Source organism: Macaca nemestrina, chromosome 1, assembly GCF_043159975.1.
Source record: "Macaca nemestrina isolate mMacNem1 chromosome 1, mMacNem.hap1, whole genome shotgun sequence".
Classification (NCBI taxonomy): domain Eukaryota; kingdom Metazoa; phylum Chordata; class Mammalia; order Primates; family Cercopithecidae; genus Macaca; species Macaca nemestrina.
This window is the reverse complement of record NC_092125.1, coordinates 160,801,529-160,821,781: the sequence shown is the minus strand read 5'-3', so window position 1 is coordinate 160,821,781 and position 20,253 is coordinate 160,801,529. Positions and strand designations below refer to the sequence as shown.

The window sequence follows — 20,253 nt, the reverse complement described above, 5'->3', positions numbered from 1 at the left end:
GATGTGGCAGAAAAATTAGTGAGTCTGAAGGTAGATCAATACAAACTATTCAACTGAAGAAAAAACACAGAAGATAAATTAACGAAAAATGAGCAAAGCCTTAGAAATCAGTGTAACACCATAAAGTATATCAATATATGTATAAAGAAAATCTCAAAGCAGGAGAAGAAACAAAAAATTGAAAAAATAATAGCTGACACATTTCCAAATTGATGAAGACATTTCTGTATACTTTTGAATATAAAAAATAAACCCTAACTCCTTGGTAGAATAAATACACAGAGAGACATACTTAGATGTATCAACCTGTTCAAAACAAAACGTCAGGTCTTGAAAGCACCAAGAATAAAACAGCCCATTACTTATACATTGGATTACCATCTGAAACAATGGAGCACACAAAACAGTGAAATGACATATTCAAAGTTCGAAAAGCAAAACAAACCCACTTTGAAAATAAAGAATTCTCTCTCTAGCAAAACTCTTCTTTAAAAATGAAGGCAAGGTAAGGATACTTGGAAATAAACAAAGGCTAAGATAGTTCATAGCAGACCTTCCTTTGAATACTAAAGTCCACGAGACCTAAAAGAATTGATATCAGATAGTAATTTGGACTCACAGAAATAAATAAAAAATCTCAGAAGTGTTAAATATGTAGATTAACAAAAAGCAGTACATATGTATTTGTTTATTTCTTCTCTTAACTTCTTTAAAATATATGACTGATTAAAGAAATATTTACAATACTGTATTATGTGGCTAATAATTAAAGAAAGTAAAACCAGAGCAAGGTGAAGAGAGGAAATAATAGAGATTAGATTAGATATCCATGAAATTAAGAAAATACAATATATAAAGTTAATTAAACAAAAATTTGTTCTTGGAATATGTCGACAGTACTCACAAACCTTAGCTAGACTAAGAAGAAAAGAGTGAAAACACAAACTACCAAAAGGAGAAACAAAACTAGAGACATCACTACCAACCCTACACAACTGAAAAGGATATAGGTAGATATAATTAACAACTTTATGACAATAAATTGGACAACCTAGATAAAATAGACACATTCCTATGAAGGTAGCAACTACTAAAATGACTCAACACAAAGCACAAAATCTGTTAGACCCATATAATATGTAACAAAATTAAACTTGTAATTAGAAATAGTCCCCTTCAAATAAGCCCAGGTTCAGGTAGCTTCATGGGTAAATTTTATGAAATATTTAAAGAATAAACAATACACAATTAGTCTTCAAAAGTTTTTGAAGAAGGGGGACTACTTTCCAACTTATTCTAGGAGGTCAGTATTATTCTGAGACCAAATCTAGACAAAAGACATGACAGAAAATGAAACTAAAGGTAAGTATTCATCATAAAAATTATGCAAAAATTCTTAACAAGGACCAGGTTGGCACTTCACGCCAGTAATCCCAGCACTTTTAAGGCAAAGGTAAGAAGATAGCTTGAGGCCGAGAGTTTGAGACGAGCCTAGCCAACATAGAAAGATCCTATTCTACAGAAACATTAAAAACAAAACAAAACAAAACAAAACAAAAAATCAGGCATGGTGGTGTGTTCCTGTGGTCCCATATACTTGAAAGGGTGAGGTGGGAGATTTGCTTAAGCCCAGGATGTCATCTGCAGTTAGTTATGATGGCACCACTGCACTCCAGCCGCTGTGAGAATGTGAGACCCTCTCTAAAAAAAAATACAAACATTAAAAGTAAAGAAAACTAAAATTCTTAATATAATATCAGCAAAATATCAATTAATTGTTAAAAAGGTTGTACACTATGATGTTGTGATTTGTCTCAGAGATGGACGTTTGACTAACATCTGAAAACTAATTAATGACTTCATCATATTAATATAATAAATCATGTTTGGTAAATTTTTTTCTATAATAAACCAAATAGTAAATATTTTAGACTTTGCAGTCCATATAACAGCTGTTAGAAATTATTCAGCTATGCTGAGTAAGTAAATGGGCACGTCTGTGTTCCAGTAAATATTTGTTTACAAAAGTATTTACTCACAGGTGGAAGGCAGAACTTGGAACATGATTTGTGTTTGCCAATCCTAGGAGAAAGAAGGAAGGAAAACAACATAATCATCTCAAAAGAAAAAAAAATGTCAAAATCCATTATCTTGTCATGATAAAAACTCACAAGAATTTAGGAAGATGAGTGGGACCCATTGGCACAATGGATAACATGTCTGACTATGGATCAGAAGATTCCAGAAATTAGGAAGAGAAGGGAACTCCATCAACCAGCTAAAACATGAAAAATCCACAGTTAACACTGTGGTAAGTGGTGAAAAACTGAATGTTTTCCCCTTAAGGTCAGGAACGGGACAGTAATGGCCACCCTCACCACCTTTACTCACCAAGGCACTGCTAGTTCTTGCCAGTAAAATAATGTATCCCCTAACCCTTATGTGCCTCAAAAACCAAAAAGCTATCCATATTGGGAGGTAAAATTATCTTTATTCACAGTCATATAAACTAACATAAAACTTAGTATACAAGTTTAAGTTTAAAGTTAAACTTTAAATCACAAGGTAGAAAATATTTGAAAAGTAAAAGTGTTTATCTCACAAAAAAAAAAGAAATAAGTAGTACCAGAACAACGTGTCCAAATGGTGACTACTTTTGTGCTCACTCTTATCCATGATTGCAGAGGAAGCAAGGGTGTCCTGACAACGAGGCATAAATACTACAGCCTAGTCAGAAACAACGTAGTTGTAGATGCTGGGTCAAGAGAACTCCAAAGCTGAAATAAATAGTGTTTTGAAAATATTAGAAGTTCATTTTGTTGATCCTCAAATAAGCAATTACTCAAAATTGAAACTGAATGCAAAGCTTTGCTCACTGGTGTGGAGTAATCGTTTCTCCTTTGTACCCTAATTTCTCTCTTCCCTCTAGTCCAAAATTAGCTGCTTGAAGAAAAAAGATCAAGGGTTTAGCCAAAATCCCTGTTTTCCCAAAAGGACTGACAGCCATACACATCCATCTGAGTAAGCTGGGGAATTTGGGGGAGGTGAGACACTCAAACACATATGGCCCTGTTGATGTAGGCACACACATCCCCATCTTGTGCAGCAGAGGTGCCTGAATTCAACTGATAGGATTTGAACAAATTTCGCAGCACAGGAAGAAAGCAAAGAGGATGTTGTCAGTAAAGCCAACTTTCAGCCAACTTAATGTACTATTGTTGTGACTTCCTCTGCTAAATGCACATTTGGCTTTGGCTTACATACTTTTACTATGAATACTCAAAACCCCAGAGGGGATTATCCTGATCTGGAAAGGTTGCATGGAGAATAGTACTAATAATATCAGCACATCACATCCCAAATGACCTTTGAGATAAAGGACTCTGTGATGGATGATTTTGCTGATTGGAACCTATGACCAAGTGAGGCAAACCTGGAAGCACTCATTAATTTAATACTGCTTAAACATGGCTACAATGTATACAGCAACTGAAAAGTACCTATTAGTGTTCTACTGCAGTAAAACTGAAGTAGAAGTAGTAGTTCTACTTCTACTGAAGTAGAAGTGAAGGAGAACACTAATAAAGCAATAATTACAATACTATATTATATGGCTAATACTTAAAGAAAGCAGAATCCCTAACTTACATAGGTCTCATGAGTCTGTGACCTGATATTGTCCATTTAGGGAGGGCCACCTGAAATTCAGTGACTAACAAGATAAGACGAGACAAAAATACTTCTCATGTCAAATGGAAGTTCAGGAATAAACAGGCCTCCAGTAGCATGACAGCATTACATGAAAAAGTAATGGTTAGGTCTTTGTGGGACAATGTTAGACCATTCTGCCATCTGAAGCACCAGTGTCAGTTCAGTAAAACCACCAGTTCACAGAAGTCTCCTTAATTGTTTGGAGCTGGTTCACTGATGCGTTAGCTAAGCTGAAAACTGATTACATGTAGTAAGTTACTGTAGCTGTAACTCAGTGCTTGCTATGTGGTAACTTCATTCAGTGGGTAGAACTAAGTCATTTTTAATAACTCTTGCTGGTGCTTCCCCTGATGGAGATTGCTTGTTTTACTTATTCCTGGGATATTTCTTGCAACCGGTTTTGTTTTAAATTTAGAAAACTACAAACTAGCAGATTAAAAACAGATAAAACTATCTGAATGACTCATGCAGTTGCTCATGGTAAGTGTCCATTCTCTGATGAGACTAACTGAAGCTGCTGATGGAGACTACAATACCTAGAATGCCACCATTGTTGCCTGGATGCATCATCATACGGTACATGGAAATATCTCCACAATTATAGACTAGGGAAAAAGTAAAAGATTCTGTTTCTGATGCAGGGGCAACCATTACATACCAGATTTGTGAGTCTTGCCAAAGTTCGCTGAGTCCACCTCACTTAGTATTCCAGGTCCATACACCTTTGTAAGGAAGTTTGGCCCCTGAATGAGTATGTCTCCAGAAAAAGATCATTTTCTCTTGGCTGCTCCATGGGTTATGATAAAATAAAAAAGAGTGGTAAATGGACCTATTCTAAAAATTCAGATTTCTGTCCTGACCATTCCTGGGTATGATGGTTCATTCTTTCTTCTAATGGCAAATCCAGGTTTGCCTGATGGATGCAGTTTTAGTGTGGCAGCCCATCCAAGATGGGTCCTAGGAGAGATAAGCTTAATTCTGACTTAGCCACCTGGAGTTTTCAGTTGGGTTGACATAGGCCTTCACCATAAGGCTAATAATCATTTAGTTGATTACTACACTGCTCACCAAAGTTACCCACATGGAGCAAAGTCAGGAATATAATATAGTTCTGTAATTTTACAATTTTTTTTTCCTCTTGTATGTGAACATTCCCAGTGTAAATCCTGAATGTAAGGAGGGGCTGATTGAAAAATATAGTACAGTCATAGCTATTATAAAGAGCTGTGCCTAGATTTTGGTAATGGAGGGGAAATAACAACCTAGGAACTGGAGGAGGGAGCATCTCAGATCCTGGAAGCTGTTGGGGTCGGGGGAAGACACATTTATAATCTTTGCCTTTTGAAACTTCTCTATGAACCTTCCTTATGAAGTAAAACACTCTGTGTAGCTCTCCAAAACTATTGAAAGCACCTTAAATGTAGCAAGGTTTGTGGTCAAGAAAGGGTTAATTTAGAAGGCCTGGGTGACTCAAACCTTACACATTCCAAAGTAAGGCCTGTGTCCAAGAGGATCCTTTGGCAGGATCCTAAGTGATAACTGCTAAGCCCTTGGAATATTCTCTTGATAGAAATGCTTTTGTATGCCCTAATCAGTTGAGGTTGTCCTAACATTGTGATTTACAGTGAAGGACTCTTTTATCTCTGGAGGGGATGAGTATCTGAGGTTAGTTACATAGGCACTGCATGCCTGTGTGACTGATCTTCAATAATATCCCTTTACTGCAAGGCATGGGTTGGCAACACTTCCAACATTAGACAATGCTGCTGGAAGAATTAAGATCATCCTCATGAAACTCTACTGGGAGGGGACATCTCAAAACTTGGCCCTGTTTCCTTTGTGCCTTGCTCCATGAGCCTTTCCCATTGCTGATTTTGACTGGTATCTTTTCACTGTAATAAAATCATAACATTGAGTAAAACAAGTTTCTTTCTTTTTTTTTTTTTTTTTTAGTTCTATGAGTCATTATACCGAATCATTGAGCCCAGGCGTGGTCTTGAGGTCCTCTGATACAGTGTACCATCCCCTGCTAGAGGCCTCTTACCATGCTCTAATTGCCATTCCCCTGAACATTACTGGGGAGTCAACAGAAAAGATTAGGCGGTGGTCCCAGTTCTTGTACCTTCAGGCAAAACATACCACAGCTCCTACAGATATCTTCTTCTCCCACTCCTGTAGCTAGTAATTTTGAGGTGTGGAGGAATCACTTGGCTTGTGGTATGGACAAACATGACAGATTGTACAGACTGACCTAAGACACTTCATACAAACAAGAACTTAACTCAATTATTTGAAGTAACTATGATGCCTAAGAACAACCAGCTAGTCAAATGCATCCCAAGACTGACGTAAGTCACACCTGGAGGGACCTCACAATTTTAAACAATACTTTCTTGCCAGAGACACCATGTGTGCTCCTCGGATTATACTTCTTATGTGGAAGTCAGGCATTTTCTTGCCAAAACACAGTAACTTTCGCTATAGGGGTGGTCATAAGAGACCTTCAAGGGTTTAAGAAAACAACAACAATACATCATGTAATCCTGGATGACTGTAGAGATCTCCCAGAGGCATAATAGACTCAACATTTTTGCAGGCTCTGTGGTGATGTATTTTTTTTCAAATGAATAAAAAGATGGTGTAAAATGTGTTCCTGACTTTCGCTGAAGTGAATAATGACACCACTTGAGCCATGGAAATCATTCAGGTCTGACTCTACTCACTGAACAAGGGTTGTTACGAATAATAAAATCGCCCTAGATTTCCTCCTTGTAAGCCAAAGAGGAGTCACACATTCATTAATACATCCTGTTACATCTGAATTAATTACTGGACCAAGAGATAATTTCAATATAGAAAGACAGCCACGTGGCATTTGCAGGTAGATCTTGATGGATTATGATATTTGATTAGCGGGCTTATGCTGGGTCCCTAGGCCATGGCTGAGATCAATGCTGCAGATTAACCTCATCTTGCTGATTCTAGTCCTATTTGTTTGAAACTTAGTTACTCTATGAGAAAAAAAATGAACAGTTATGGTCCCAGCTTCTGTTGGTCAGATTAGAGTGGTCAACAGATTGATATAATCATGGAAAACTTCATCAAAAGTCAAATGAGTGTCAAAACTAAGGATAGATATTATTAAGAGACAATTTTCCATGTTTGTTTTTATCTTTTCAGTGCATCTAGCAAGTCAGGCACTAATTGCTCTTTGTTAAGGACTATTTTTCCAATGTCGTTTGTAAGTATAACAGCTTTGGAAGACGAAGATAGTGTTCCCCACTGGAATGAAAGCAAAGCATGCTTGTTGACCATTATGAAGATTCTAGTTCCCTAAGCCCAGCGCTGCCTGACAGCATGTGCAGCAGGTATCCATCTGTGCCCATCCATGTCATTCAGGTGAGGTGAGAGGAAGTCAAGCAAATATGCTGGCGTGTATGCCGCCTTTTGTGCAGTAAGTGATACAGACCTTTGTCTCTCACCTAGGAGTCTTTTGTCTTCTACTAGCGTCTATGAAAATACGACAGACTAATTTGTTAGCTTGTAAGTAAGATAAAATATCAGACTATTCACAGCAACAACACACAGAGTAGGAGTAATTCTGCTTGGGATCATTCAAAATATACCCTCCATGGTTATCATAAAAAATCACTTTTGAACAGCTCCTGGGAAGTTGTTTTGTCAAATTCAAAAGAACATAGACTTTGGAATCAGAAGGATCAGAAAAGAAAATACAGGCTCACTATTTGAACATTATAATAATATCCATAATGTAAATATATTATGATGAATAAATGTAATTGCATTAATAATAAAGCTATTATTTAGCTCCTGGCCTAATAAAATCAATTGACGATTTTTTTTTTGATATTTCTAAAAGAGTTGGAAACTAAATTGAGAGGCACATAAAGAAAATGAGCACAAATAAAAACATTAAATAGAATACATGTATAAGTCACATACTTCTTTAAGAAATAAATTGAAAATAAAGCAAAAGTAAAAACAGAAAAAAGCTATAATTATATCATATAGAACAAATAATTGTTAATATTTTAATGTATGTTCTTTTTAATGTAATTTTTAATAGTAGATTTTAGAAAATACTATGTGTTTTGCATCCTAAAGTAGAAGCAGCTTGATATTGGTAATGGTGAATTTATTTTCAAGAAAGAAAATATGTTAATATCACAATCCAGAAAGCTTGGCTGTTGAATTTTTGTTAAATCTACTAGTTAAGAACATAAATGGAACATTCATAGAGACTTTTCTTTAGCCCAACCATCTGGATACTTGCTGTATTTTGATTAAAAGCAAAAAAGCCCATTTGACTAAAACTTATAATACACTTAAATTCCGGGCTTCCATAGAAAGAAAACCAGAGATAAAATAACATGTAAAAACTGTGAAAAAAAGTCATTGTTGCATCAAAAAATTCCATTAATTATAGTAATTATCTATGATTGGAACTCTTAAAACATCTGCAGTGAAACAAGTGGCTATGCTTCAACATGCTCATTTCATATTTCAATCACTTAAATATAGCTATTGTTAAGGAATTAGTTGGAAGTCATTAAGAAAGTAACTTGCAAAAAACCCATTCTGCCATATGAGAAAGACAAAATTGAAGAACTAATAAAAGAAAATGTGCCCAAACATTATGATCTCCATCATTAAATATAAATTAGTATAAAAACGAAGAACATCCAGTTGACAATTAACTTCAATTGTATGTCTTTATTTACATATTTAGATCATTAATTCTATTAGCTAATTAAAGTCTGCAATAATGTAATTGTAATGAATCCTCATTCAGTGAAGCAAAAACTATTGATTTATTCAATGAACATTTTGTCAGGTAACTTCTATGTGGAGAAGGTAACTTCTATGTAGTTTTTCATGTGGAGAAAACGTGGTAATGCTTCCAATTCTAGTGATTTATTTGAATCACTGTAAGTTTGGATTCAAAATACCTTCAAAACTGAGAATACATATTGAAAACATGAAAGGTATATCACACGATTTTTTTGTGTGTGATACTATAAACTTGTAATAGAAAACAACTTACAATATACATTTAAAATACATTATTAAATTGAAAGGATGAACAAATACTATGCGTCATCTCAATGGATAAAATAAAGAATGTTAAATATATTAAATGAGAAGAGTATATTACACTTGGGTTGTGGGGCTGTAGGTAAATCTATTATTTGTGCTTTTCCAATTTCTAAAATTGTAGCAATGTACAACTATTTATTTTGTAATCTAAGGTACTTGGTTTTTTTTTAAAATTTATTTTTGGTTTTTTTTGAGACGGAGTCTAGCTCTGTCACCAGCCTGGAGTACAGTAGCACAATCTTGGCTCACTGCAACCTCCACCTCCCGGGTTCAAGCAATTCTCCTGCCTCAGCCTCCCGAGTAGCTGAAACTACAGGCGCGAGCCACCACACCCAGCTAATTTTTGTGTTTTTAGTAGAGACAGAGTTTCACTATGGTGGCCAGGATGGTCTCGATCTCTTGACCTTGTGATCCGTCTGCCTCAGCCTCCCAAAGTGCTGGGATTATAGGCTGAGGTACTTATTTTTAAAAGAACAAAAAGTCTTATATCGCATTTTCTCATGTTTGTATTATATTGAATAAAGTAATATAGTTAATACTAATATACAAGTATAATCAAAACAGACTCAAATCAGATGACATGGCTTTTATTCTGGGTCATCCATTAATGATCTCTTTGATCCTGAGCACAAGATTTTTGGCCTGTTTTCCTCTACTTGTATTTTGATTGATTTTGACTCGACTAACTCTATAATCTTTTTCACCTCTAAGAAAATAATTATTATTGTTAAGTTATCTAGGAGTCATAATGCCAGACTACTCCTAAAGCATATCTTTGGGGACGAACGAAGCAATCTAAATTGGGGAGGTGCTGTCTTCTATAAATCAGACAAATGGATTAAGACCAGGGCTACTTCATCTTACTGATAGACTTGCTTCTAAAGATCTGTGTATACCTTGAATTATTCCAAATGTTTACCCATGTAATGTTAAAAATGTTTTCTCTGTATTTCACATTGATTTCCTTTCTTCCTTCCCTCCTTCCTTCCTTTCCTTCTTCCTTCCTTCCCTTCCCTCCTTCCTTCCTTTCTTCCTTCCTCTCTCTGTCTCTCTCTCTCTCTCTGTCTCTCTCTCTCTCTCTGTCTCTCTCTCTCTCTTTCTCTCTTTCTTTCTTTCTCTCTTTCTCTCTTTCTCTCTTTCTCTCTTTCAGACGGAGTCTCGCTCTGTCGCCCAGGCTGGATTGCAGTGGCGCGATCTCGGCTCACTGCAAGCTCCGCCTCCCGGGTTCAGGCCATTCTCCTGCCTCAGCCTCCTGAGTAGCTGGGACTACAGGCGCCCGCCACCGTGCCCGGCTAATTTTTTGTATTTTTCATAGAGACGGGGTTTCACCATGGTAGCCAGGATGGTCTTGATCTCCTGACCTTGTGATCCACACGCCTCGGCCTTCCAAAGTATTGGGATTACAGGCGTAAGCCACCGCACCTGGCCTTCACATTGACTTTCAATTGGATATAGCTCTCAGACTTTTAGCCATAAGTTTTAGACCCTTTATATTTCCACTCAGTTATATTAAATGGTGAAGAAATCTGTGCATAAACAATTCAGAATAATGAAGCCCTTAACTATTTCAGCGAGGTCTATTAACAGCGATCTGCTTTGATAAATGAAAAAATATTAGTTATTTGTTTAATGGCTAATACAAAATGGAATTTACTGCTTTGATAAAATAAAAATTAGAATTTTTGTCTATAAACCCCTACTTTTGGAAGATATTTAGTATTTTAAATTATTAGGACTCTGAAGTGTGTTTTCCTTGATTGAATAATTCATTTATTCACTGAGGAAATATTTTATTGGAAACCTACCATGTGCCAAGAACTATTCCAGATGCCGAGTGAAAGAACTATTCCAGATACCAATAGTGAAAAAAAAAAAATACTGTCAACACTACATCCACAAAAAATCAGTGCCTTGATAAAGCTTATATTTAAATGATTCATGAAGAAGAAAATATATGTAAACTGTGCAGTATACTTTTTAATGATAATTTCAAAGGAATTACATAGCACAAAAGAGAAAAAAGGAATTAAGGTGCAGTTATGAATAGGGTGGTATGAAAGAAAGACTCACTGAGAAAGTGACTCATTTAAGTAGTGGAAGGTACAAATAAAAAGGTTGAAAGTCGATGTGTCTCCTGCAGGTTCTGACAATAACAAATGGGACTCTATGGCTGTTGAGCAGTGCCAGGAATCAGGGAGAGCAGCAGGAGATGGGGTCAGAAAGAGAACAGGGCAGATTGGGTGATGAGAGATCCAAGGGGTAAGGAAGCATTGAGCTTTAGGAGCAACTGTGAGTCTTAAGGAGACCTTGGTTTTATTCAGTGATAGGGATACCACAGCAAATTTTGATCAGAAGAGTAATATCAACTGACTCCACTTGGACCACATGAAAACGAGGAAGGAGAATACTACAGCAGCCTGGAAGCCGGTGAAAAATGATAGCAACACTATCTAAGGTGGTAAAAAAATTGGTGAAGAAAAGCTCATTTGGAACTATTGCAGAGATAAACGTATTTGCAGAGACAGCATGAAAAATCATGAACCACTCCATGGGTTTTGCCCTGTGCAAATGGAAGCAAGGGAAGAAAGTAAAGAGTAACTTACAATTTTTTTTTTCTTTAAACCAACACTTTTAAACACAACTGTAAAATGAATAAAAATATGTAACTTCTCCTGCCATATCTCATGCATCATGTTGGGACAAGCAGTCAAAGTTCCTGAATCAATAATCATTTTGATTACACTGTTCCAGAGAAACAATGTATAAAAACATATTCCAGTGCAATTTCTATGTAATCTGTTCCTCCTGTCCCATCAAGTGTGACAGTGTATTATTATGTATTGACAGAAAACATCAATATGGATGATGTTAGACAGTGGGAGGAAAGCATTTTTGTGTGCTAGTTTTGTCTTTATAATAACAGCATTGATCTTTATTTCAGCTAACCTGTTTTCAGCAACTCACAGCTAATTTACCCATATCTACATTGGTATGAGCAATAATATGGTGAATGTCAGATGGGATCTGCAATTCATAGGAACAGCTCCGCAGCCTAATGATTTTTGTCAAATGTGAATTAATTATTAATCTGATTTGTCCTTCTTTGTTCAGAGCTCTGCAAATGTTAGTAAATCAGGGTCTGCTCAAACTTTTAGTAGAATTGATGTGATAATAAGCAGCTACTTTTTGATTTGCTTACTTTCCTCTTGCCTGATGAATAAAATATCCTTGTACTTTTATGGCCTTGGGATTATCATTTGCTCAATTTTAAAATTACTTACTCAAAATGAACTGTTTGCTTAGTGATTTTTATATTTTATATCTCTTTTTTGTTAGAAACTTTCAGCATTCTTCTTTAAATAATATGAAAGCTTCCTCCTATTCTCAGGTTAACAAATCATGATAATGCTGAAGAAAAGAGGCTTGGAAATTGAATTAAATCAATTAATAGTTGTAAACACGCTATTTTAAAGAGCATCACATTCCTTTTCTATGTTATTAAATTTAAAAATATCTGCTGACAAAGATTGTCTCTCCTTGAGCTAACTTTTTTAAAAAAAATTGTTTTTAGAGACTGAGTCTTGCTCTATTGCCCAGGCTACAGCGCAGTGGTGTGATCACAGTTCACTGTAACCTCAAACTCCTGGGCTCAAGCAATCTCACATCAGTCTCCTGAGTAGCTAGGACTATAAGTGTGTGCCGCCACCGCCCAGCTAATTTTTAAACTTTTTGTAGACCTGGATCTCAAACTCAAGGCCTCCTCAAGGGATTCTCTGACCTTGGCCTCCAAAATGCTGGGATTATAGGCATGAGCACAGCCTTTGACCTAACTTTAGCTTCTCTGAACCCTCTGTTGGACTAGACCTGACCTTGGTCTTTCATGACTGTCCTTGTAGAATTCAGTTTGAGCAAGAATCCTACTTAGTCAAGTTAGAAAAAAAAAAAAAAATTCCCCTTTCTTTGTATCTGACCACCTTCTATACTTGATCAAATTCCTCATCGTCCAGACTCAGTATCTTCTCACGCTGGCTTCCCTTCAGCAAGAATTCTGTTCAGTTGGCCTAGCAAGAATCTCCTTTACCTCTGACATTTTCTCTTAGTAAATATTCATCCTGTGATCCCCCCAAACCTCCTCCTTAGCTGTAAATCCCCACTTGTTCTTGTTGGAGTCAAAATTGATCCCAATCTGTCTCCTCTACCTAAAGACTCTATTGCAGTGGTCCCCATATCTACTGAGATAAAAGTCCTCTGTATCCTCTTTAACAAGTGTCATAAATATTTGTTTTCCTTTAACATTACTTCACAGGCTTATAATGAGCATTTAACAAGATAACATATATAGAATTCCCAGCAGAGGACCTGGCCTTAGTTTCTGCCAGCGGTTTTGTCAGTGTGCCTGTTAGGTTGGAATGGGAGGCAGACAGTGTGCCCTTTAAATCAAATCATTTCCCTTCAGAGACGACAGAGAGCATGCTGGCTATTTACACACAGTATTGTCACTATTTTGATCTATTCAGCTAGGGATTTAGTCAAATTACTAACTGAATTGGTGGAAAAACAAGCACATTTTATTAATTGTTATATGAATGATTATATGAAATCATTATTACACTAGTCACCTGAACCATTAATTGACAGATAAAACCTATAAGGAAAGCTCTACTTTCAAATGATTTGCATTCCCCAGTGAAAAGTTGAGAAAGTTTATATCCTTCTGGGTAAGGGTGCTTTTTTTTTTTTTAATTAATATAATATGACAGCAGCTAGAAGCTCAGAAGGCTGAGTGGGCCATGTAAAATTTTATTTTAGCTGACGTACGAACTGGGCTCTCAGAGGTTGTACCAAACAGCCTGACTTCTCAGTTCATACACATGAGTGTGACAAGCAGAAAATTAGACACCTGGCAGCTACAAGTGTTTTGGTTTTACGTTTTTAGATACATGGCCAAGATTACTTTGTGACTGCCAAATTACTACCTTAATTGAAAAGCAGAGAAACACATTAGAATTTTACCATCTAGAAAATCATGTTAAATCTTTGCTTGGAAATGCCTTCATTAGCAGAAAGAAAGAAAAGAAGTTTCCTACCAGACTTACCTTCCATCCATGGTGTAGGGTTCAGACCCTGAGAAATGTCTGACAATACTGCTGAAAACTATGCTTGAAATGTTGATTTCACTGCTAGAAGCCATTTAGGGCAAAAAATATAACTGAATGGCTTAGGGGTTGATGCAGTTATTTGCTTACCTTACTAGTGGTAAGTGCAAGTCAAACTTCTGTATTTTTGTTATTTTATCTTATTTTCCATTTTACTTACAGGGTGCTTTTATGGGGCTTCTCTACTTAACACAATCCTGAGATTTAACACAGGATGGAAAAGAAAGCATTATAAAACTTTAGTAATGTAGATCAAAACTAAAAGTTACACTTAACTCTGACATTCACTTTGAACAAAACCTAGAAAGAACAGTACATTTGAACTAAATAAAATCCAAGAGGCAAATATGGTACTTACTGTTCTACTGTGAGGTAGTCAGTCATAATTTAATGATAGGATATCTGAATATAAAGAAAAAAAACTGGTGACAAAAGTGTGAGAAATGTATCTTACTGCTTGATAACAATATATACCTCATAAAAAGGGGGGGCTTAGTGCCCAGTTTCTGAAAGAAGGTCTTTTTTGTCCTTTTTATTGCATTTTTCAAGTTTATTTAAGCTAGCCAATTGTGACATAAATTTGGTTAAGCAAAGACAAATATGCTTGGACATGTGATTAGAGCTCTTGTGTGCTTTCTCATTTGTCCATATAGCTGTTCCCTGCCTATCTACTTGCCTACACAGTGTTATGATGTCTTAGTTCATTAAGTTGGCTATAATAAAATATCATAGACTAAGTGGCTTATAAACAACAGAAATCCATTTCTAATAGTTCTAGGGGCTGAGAAGTCCAAGATCAAGGCACTGATAGGTGTGGTATCTGGTGAGGCACTATTTCCTAATTCCTAGAAGGCAATCTTTTTGCTGCATCCTCACAGCCTGTGGAAAGGACTGGCAACTCTCTGGGATCTCTTTTATAAGAGCACTAATCGCATTCTTGAGGGCTGTACCCTTATGACCTAATTACCTCCCAACAGGCCTCATTTCCTGATACCCTTGCCTTGTGAGTCTTGGCAGGAGGGAGGTGGTCTTAAGTAAACTGTAATATCTGTTACTCAGCATTGGCTATATCTTGGTTAGATAAACAGTGAAGAAGGTCAGAAAAAAGAAATGGGGTCTAAATGGCAGCTACTGGCCATTTGTGCCCAAAGACCAATTATCTTAGAAAGTCTACTAAAAAATAAGCCCCTTGTCAGGCTCTTGGTGCTTTAGCTTTTCAGAACTGGCATAATTGGTCTCTCTACAGGGGAAGAACTGAGCATGGAAATGGGACCATCTTTTGGAAAATAAGCAAAATGGAGAAGGGAAACTGAGGTGAATGCTAATAGAAACTCTTTCTGCCAACATGTAGGAAGGAACTATGGTTGACTAATAAGTAAACAAAGAATATTAATGAGGAGATTTAGATTTAGTAAAAAGTCAAAAATAAAGCAGAAGGCTTATTTCACCACCTGTCTGCTGCTCCAAAACATAACATGAAGAAGGAAGACTATTAGTACCAAATTATGTAAGATAGCCATTACATGTATAGCAAACATTTTCTTCCTTTTGGTCATCAAAAAATTAAACTAAGAATAAAGATTCTCTCAACATGAAAAAGTCTTTCTTCTAGAATAATTGATATAAAACCAATAAATGAAATATCCAAAGTGATATTGGGTGACCACCAGAATTTGTGGAAGATTATCATACTTTAAATTCTAAATTATTGTTTTCTTTTATCTACAGGACTGAAAATTTTCATTTGCTTATGACCTTAAATGTATATGGAAGTTTCCTTTTGAAAGTCTTATTTATGATGTGCATGCTTATTTAAACAATGAGCTTTTTAAAAATCACTAGGTCAATTTATTTTTCTTCCTTTTAATTTTTCTTACATTTCTCCTATTTCCCCTTTACACACGGCTAATCCCTGAAAACTTCTGATATAGTAAAAAGTATCCTGTTGGTTCACTTTATTAATCTCTTTTACTTTTGTACAGGATTGTTTATTTTATTAATCTCTCTTACTTTTGTACAGGATTGTGACCTCTAGAGAGCAGAGGCTGTATCTTTTTCATTTGCATCTTCTGAGCATCTATTACAATGCTTCATGTACAGTGTCTCAGTACATAGTAATATTTATTGTTCAATAAATGAATCCATGAACTCATTCTTCATGAAGTTATGGAAGGTAGGATAATCTCTTACATAAGAAATATTGGGAAGTAGATTATTCCAGGCATCTGTTTCTGCGTAACAATTTCTACAACACTTAGTGGCTTAAAGCAACAACTGCAATTCTGTTGATCAGGAATTTACACAAAACTCAGCTGGGTGATTCTTATGATCCAGTTAATGATATTCATCTGATAACTGGATTGGGCTAAACTGGGCTCCTTCCATCTCCATGTAGACTCAAGGCCTCTCCAGTAGGCTAGTTGAACTTTTTATAGGATGGCTCAGGGATCCAAGAAACCACAGCAAAGGCTACCAGTCTCTTTGAATTTTAGGTCTAGATCTGTATAGCTTCACTTTGGCCATACTCCATTGATCAAAATAGTCCTAAGTCAACCCAGATTCAAGGCAAGGAAAAATAGGCTGTATCTAAAGGGGTTGAGTATAAAGAATTTGTGACCAGTTTCAATCCACAATATATGAAGGCAAAAAAAGAATAAACAAGCTATATATTTAGTTTCATTCTCTATGCCTGCATCAGGTCTATGTCCAAAAAAACTTGAATAGAAAAAATACTTTTCAGAAAGGCAACATTATTTGTTTGTATTTCTTAAGCATTTTTTAGCAGAGATTTCCCTGGCCTTGACTATTTTACTTGTTTAAATTCTTTCAATGTCTAAGTCATTCTGATGTATTCTTTTCACTATCTCTGTCATTATCTTTTTTCATTTTTATTCTGACTGCTGTCAACCCCCAAAACTGGCCAGGTCCTTGGTTGTACATGTACTATATCGATTCATTTCTGTATAGGAGCCAGGAAGACGGCAGGCAAGGCTCCTAGAATCCTCCTCCACTGACCCATTGTCCCTTGTCCATACCACTTCCAGATTTCCTTTCTCTAAACTAATTATTATTTTATCATATTCCTGCTCATAAAACTATGAAATTCACTACAGGAATTCCTCAGTGATATTGCAGATCTGGATCCACATCACTACTGTAAAATGAATATCACAAAAAAAATGAGTCAGAAATTTTGTGATTTCCTAGAGCATATAAAAGTTATGTTTACACTATACTGTAGTTTATTGTGTGCATTAGTATGTCTAAAAAACAATGTACATACCTCAATTAAAATGTGCTTTATTGCTAAACATTGTTAATAATCATCTTGAGCATTAGTCTCACACTTCTCCCATGAGTGAAGACTCTTGTCTTTATAATGTTCCTCAAATGTGCTTTGACTTCTCCTAGATCTCCGCTTTGGCTGATGTCGTGATGTCGTTCCTATTGTCTAGAGTTCCATCCCTCTGGCTCTATCTATGGTACCACAGTTATCTTTTGGGCTCTGTTTTTATGAAATTGTAGCTCTTGTGACTAAAATTATTTCTTCCAAGAATTTCTAGGGTTTTTTTTTGTTTGTTTTTGTTGTTGCTGTTGAGACAGAGTCTCACTCTGTCGCCCAGGCTGGAGTGCAGTGGCGCAATCTCGACTCACTGCAAACTCCCCCTCCTGGGTTCACACCATTCTCCTGCCTCAGCCTCCCAAGTAGCTGGGACTACAGGCGCCCACCACCTCGCCCAGCTAATTTTTTGTATTTTTGGCAGAGACGGGGTTTCACCGTGTTAGCCAGGATGGTCTCGATCTCCTGACCTCGTGATTCGCGCGCCTCGGCCTCCCAAAGTGCTGGGATTACAGGCATGAGCCACCGCGCCAGGACTTCACTATACTTTTTAATGCAGTTCTTATATAATAAATCCCTGCCATATTAATATTTACAAAACAATTGTTCTTTGTAAAAATAATATATTCCTAATGAGTGGAAAATCTGATTTGCACATTGTAAAATCTTAATAGAGTTTGGAATGAATAAATGAATTAGTGAATCAAACAGCCAATAGTAGAATTTTTTCATAATAATTTATTTATTAAAAATACATACTATACAGTGGCAAAGTAATTTTTGGAGAAAAACTGGGAAAATATACAGCAGAGATTTCAGACATATGATTAGGAAAATCACTACCTGTGTTCTCTAAACAAGAAGGGAAGAGTTTCTTACCAAAGAAAACGTAATAAAAATACTCCTTAGACATAAAAATTCCAAATGTAAAAAAAATTCAGTCATATTTGAGTCAAATATGATCAGATGCTGAATCAAATTCAAGTATATTTGTGGATTTTAAATGGGTTTGCAAAAATGTCCTTATGCGTAGTTATCAATATTTTAAAATATATCTAATTGTAAAAGTCAAGAAAATGAATATGCAGTTTTACTTTGCTTTGTGAATTTGAATGTTTTGAGCATGAGCAATGCTATTTTTGAATGTGCAAATATAATCAACAATGCACAATTTTTATTAAAGCCGATGTACAAAACACTTTGATTTTACCAAATATTTGTTTTCCAAAAAGAGAATTGGCTGAGTTTATTAAAGCAATGCAAGTTTTGCACTTTGAGAAACAGACCTTTAACTTACTATAAGATATCCCTGAACAAATGATACTAAATGCAACTAGAGAAGTAGCCCAAAACATTGACCTGAATTGTGTTGAAGTTTCACAAAAGGTTGAATTTGAATTGATTTTCAGTTCTGGTAACATTATTTAGTAGTTCACCTGTGATTAACTAAAGCATATTATTGATTGCTTTGACTTAAGAAAGTCCTGAATTTGGAGTTTTACATGGCTAGAATAGATATGAGCAACCTTGAGATATTATTAAAACTGTTTTAAAGTCTTTAACATTTATAAGAATGCCTTACTTTGCACTAATATAACTCATGTTCAGTCTGTAAATGGTTCAATGATTTTAGTCCCCTATTTTATGTCTCTTTAGGAAGTCCCCCAGTATCTCAAAGGCAGTATTCATAATTATATGGAAATTTCAATGGCTTTTTTCCAGAACTGTGGAACAATTCAGTAGTCTCTATAAAATGAATATCAATAGGCAGCCTGGTAGCCATATGAAACTTGTCAAAATTTGGTCAACATATAATTTTCTGCACCCCCCTTTAAAAATTTTATGTTTTTCAAAATGTCTTTTTTTTTCCTTTGAAGCACTCAAAACTTGCAAGTCTACATCTCCTATTTTATCTGTATTCATTAGTTTATAAATGTTCTAATTCAATATCCTATTTAAAATATTGTTGAAGGGTCAGTTTGAAATATATTTAAGGAATAAAAATAAGAATATTTATGATAATAACAAGAACATTAACACCAATTACAATAACTACCATGTTCAGTAGAATATTGTTCAATAGAACATTGACTATCCTTTGAGTTAGTCTGATCTTGTTATATATATTATTTCACTCTGTATTGGTGGTCATCTCATGGGAAGGTAGTGTGTAGTTTTTATCTTTGCTTTTCTTTTGTTTGCTTGTTTGTTTGTTGTTGTAGTAGATAGGATCTTGCCATGTTGTTCAGGCTGGCCTTGAATTACTGGACTCAAATGATCCTCCAATCTTGGCCTCCTGAGTACATATTCCCAGGTCTATAGATGAAGAAATGAAGGTTCAAGAAGACTAAACATCTGGACTAATTACCTGACAACTAAATGGCAGAAATAGTATTTAAGCTCAGGCCTAGCAGATGCAAAGTCATGGGCACATGTCAAGTATGTAATATTGTATAGCCTATTAACTCATCAATTCATTCACTAGAAGGTTGAATTTCTTATATGTATCAGGAATAGCATAAAAGGTTGAGAGGAAAACCATCAAAACACAAGATCCACATGCAAGTTCAATTTATTTCAACAGAATTTTAATTATTTGCCCTATACTAGTAGTTGTGTGAGACACTACTGATACATAAAAAGATAAGTAAAAAACTGTAAAATTCAATAACATACTATACTAGGGGACTATAAAAGGATAGAGGAGAAATGGAAGATAGACTTAAAATTGGGGTGGTCATTGAGTTGAATTTTAAAGGAAACAGGAAGCTCTTTCTCATTTGGAAGCTTTGGGAGGGGCTTCCAAATAGATGTGATAGCACATGCAGAGATAGAGAGATGAGAAAGTATGCACATAAGCACTTCATGTTTCTTCATGCAAAACTTGAGATGAAGCAGGAGAACTAGACACGACTGCATATAAGAGAA

At 35.7% G+C, this 20,253-nt stretch overlaps 2 long non-coding RNA genes across 2 annotated transcripts in view; one reads left to right on the top strand and one right to left on the bottom strand.

Annotated features, from left to right (window-relative positions):
• Positions 1 to 383, bottom strand: part of LOC139361906 (uncharacterized) — a 70,375-nt gene extending 69,992 nt beyond the window's left edge. Inside the window, exon 1 of the long non-coding RNA XR_011619857.1 lies at positions 293 to 383. This is a non-coding gene — a long non-coding RNA (uncharacterized lncRNA). The remainder of the gene's footprint in view (positions 1 to 292) is intronic.
• LOC139361907 (uncharacterized) lies at positions 313 to 19,974 on the top strand. Its single transcript, XR_011619858.1, has 4 exons — positions 313 to 505; positions 11,151 to 11,423; positions 14,148 to 14,232; positions 19,551 to 19,974. It is a non-coding gene; the product is annotated as an uncharacterized lncRNA (long non-coding RNA).
• Positions 19,975 to 20,253: the final 279 nt, after the last annotated feature.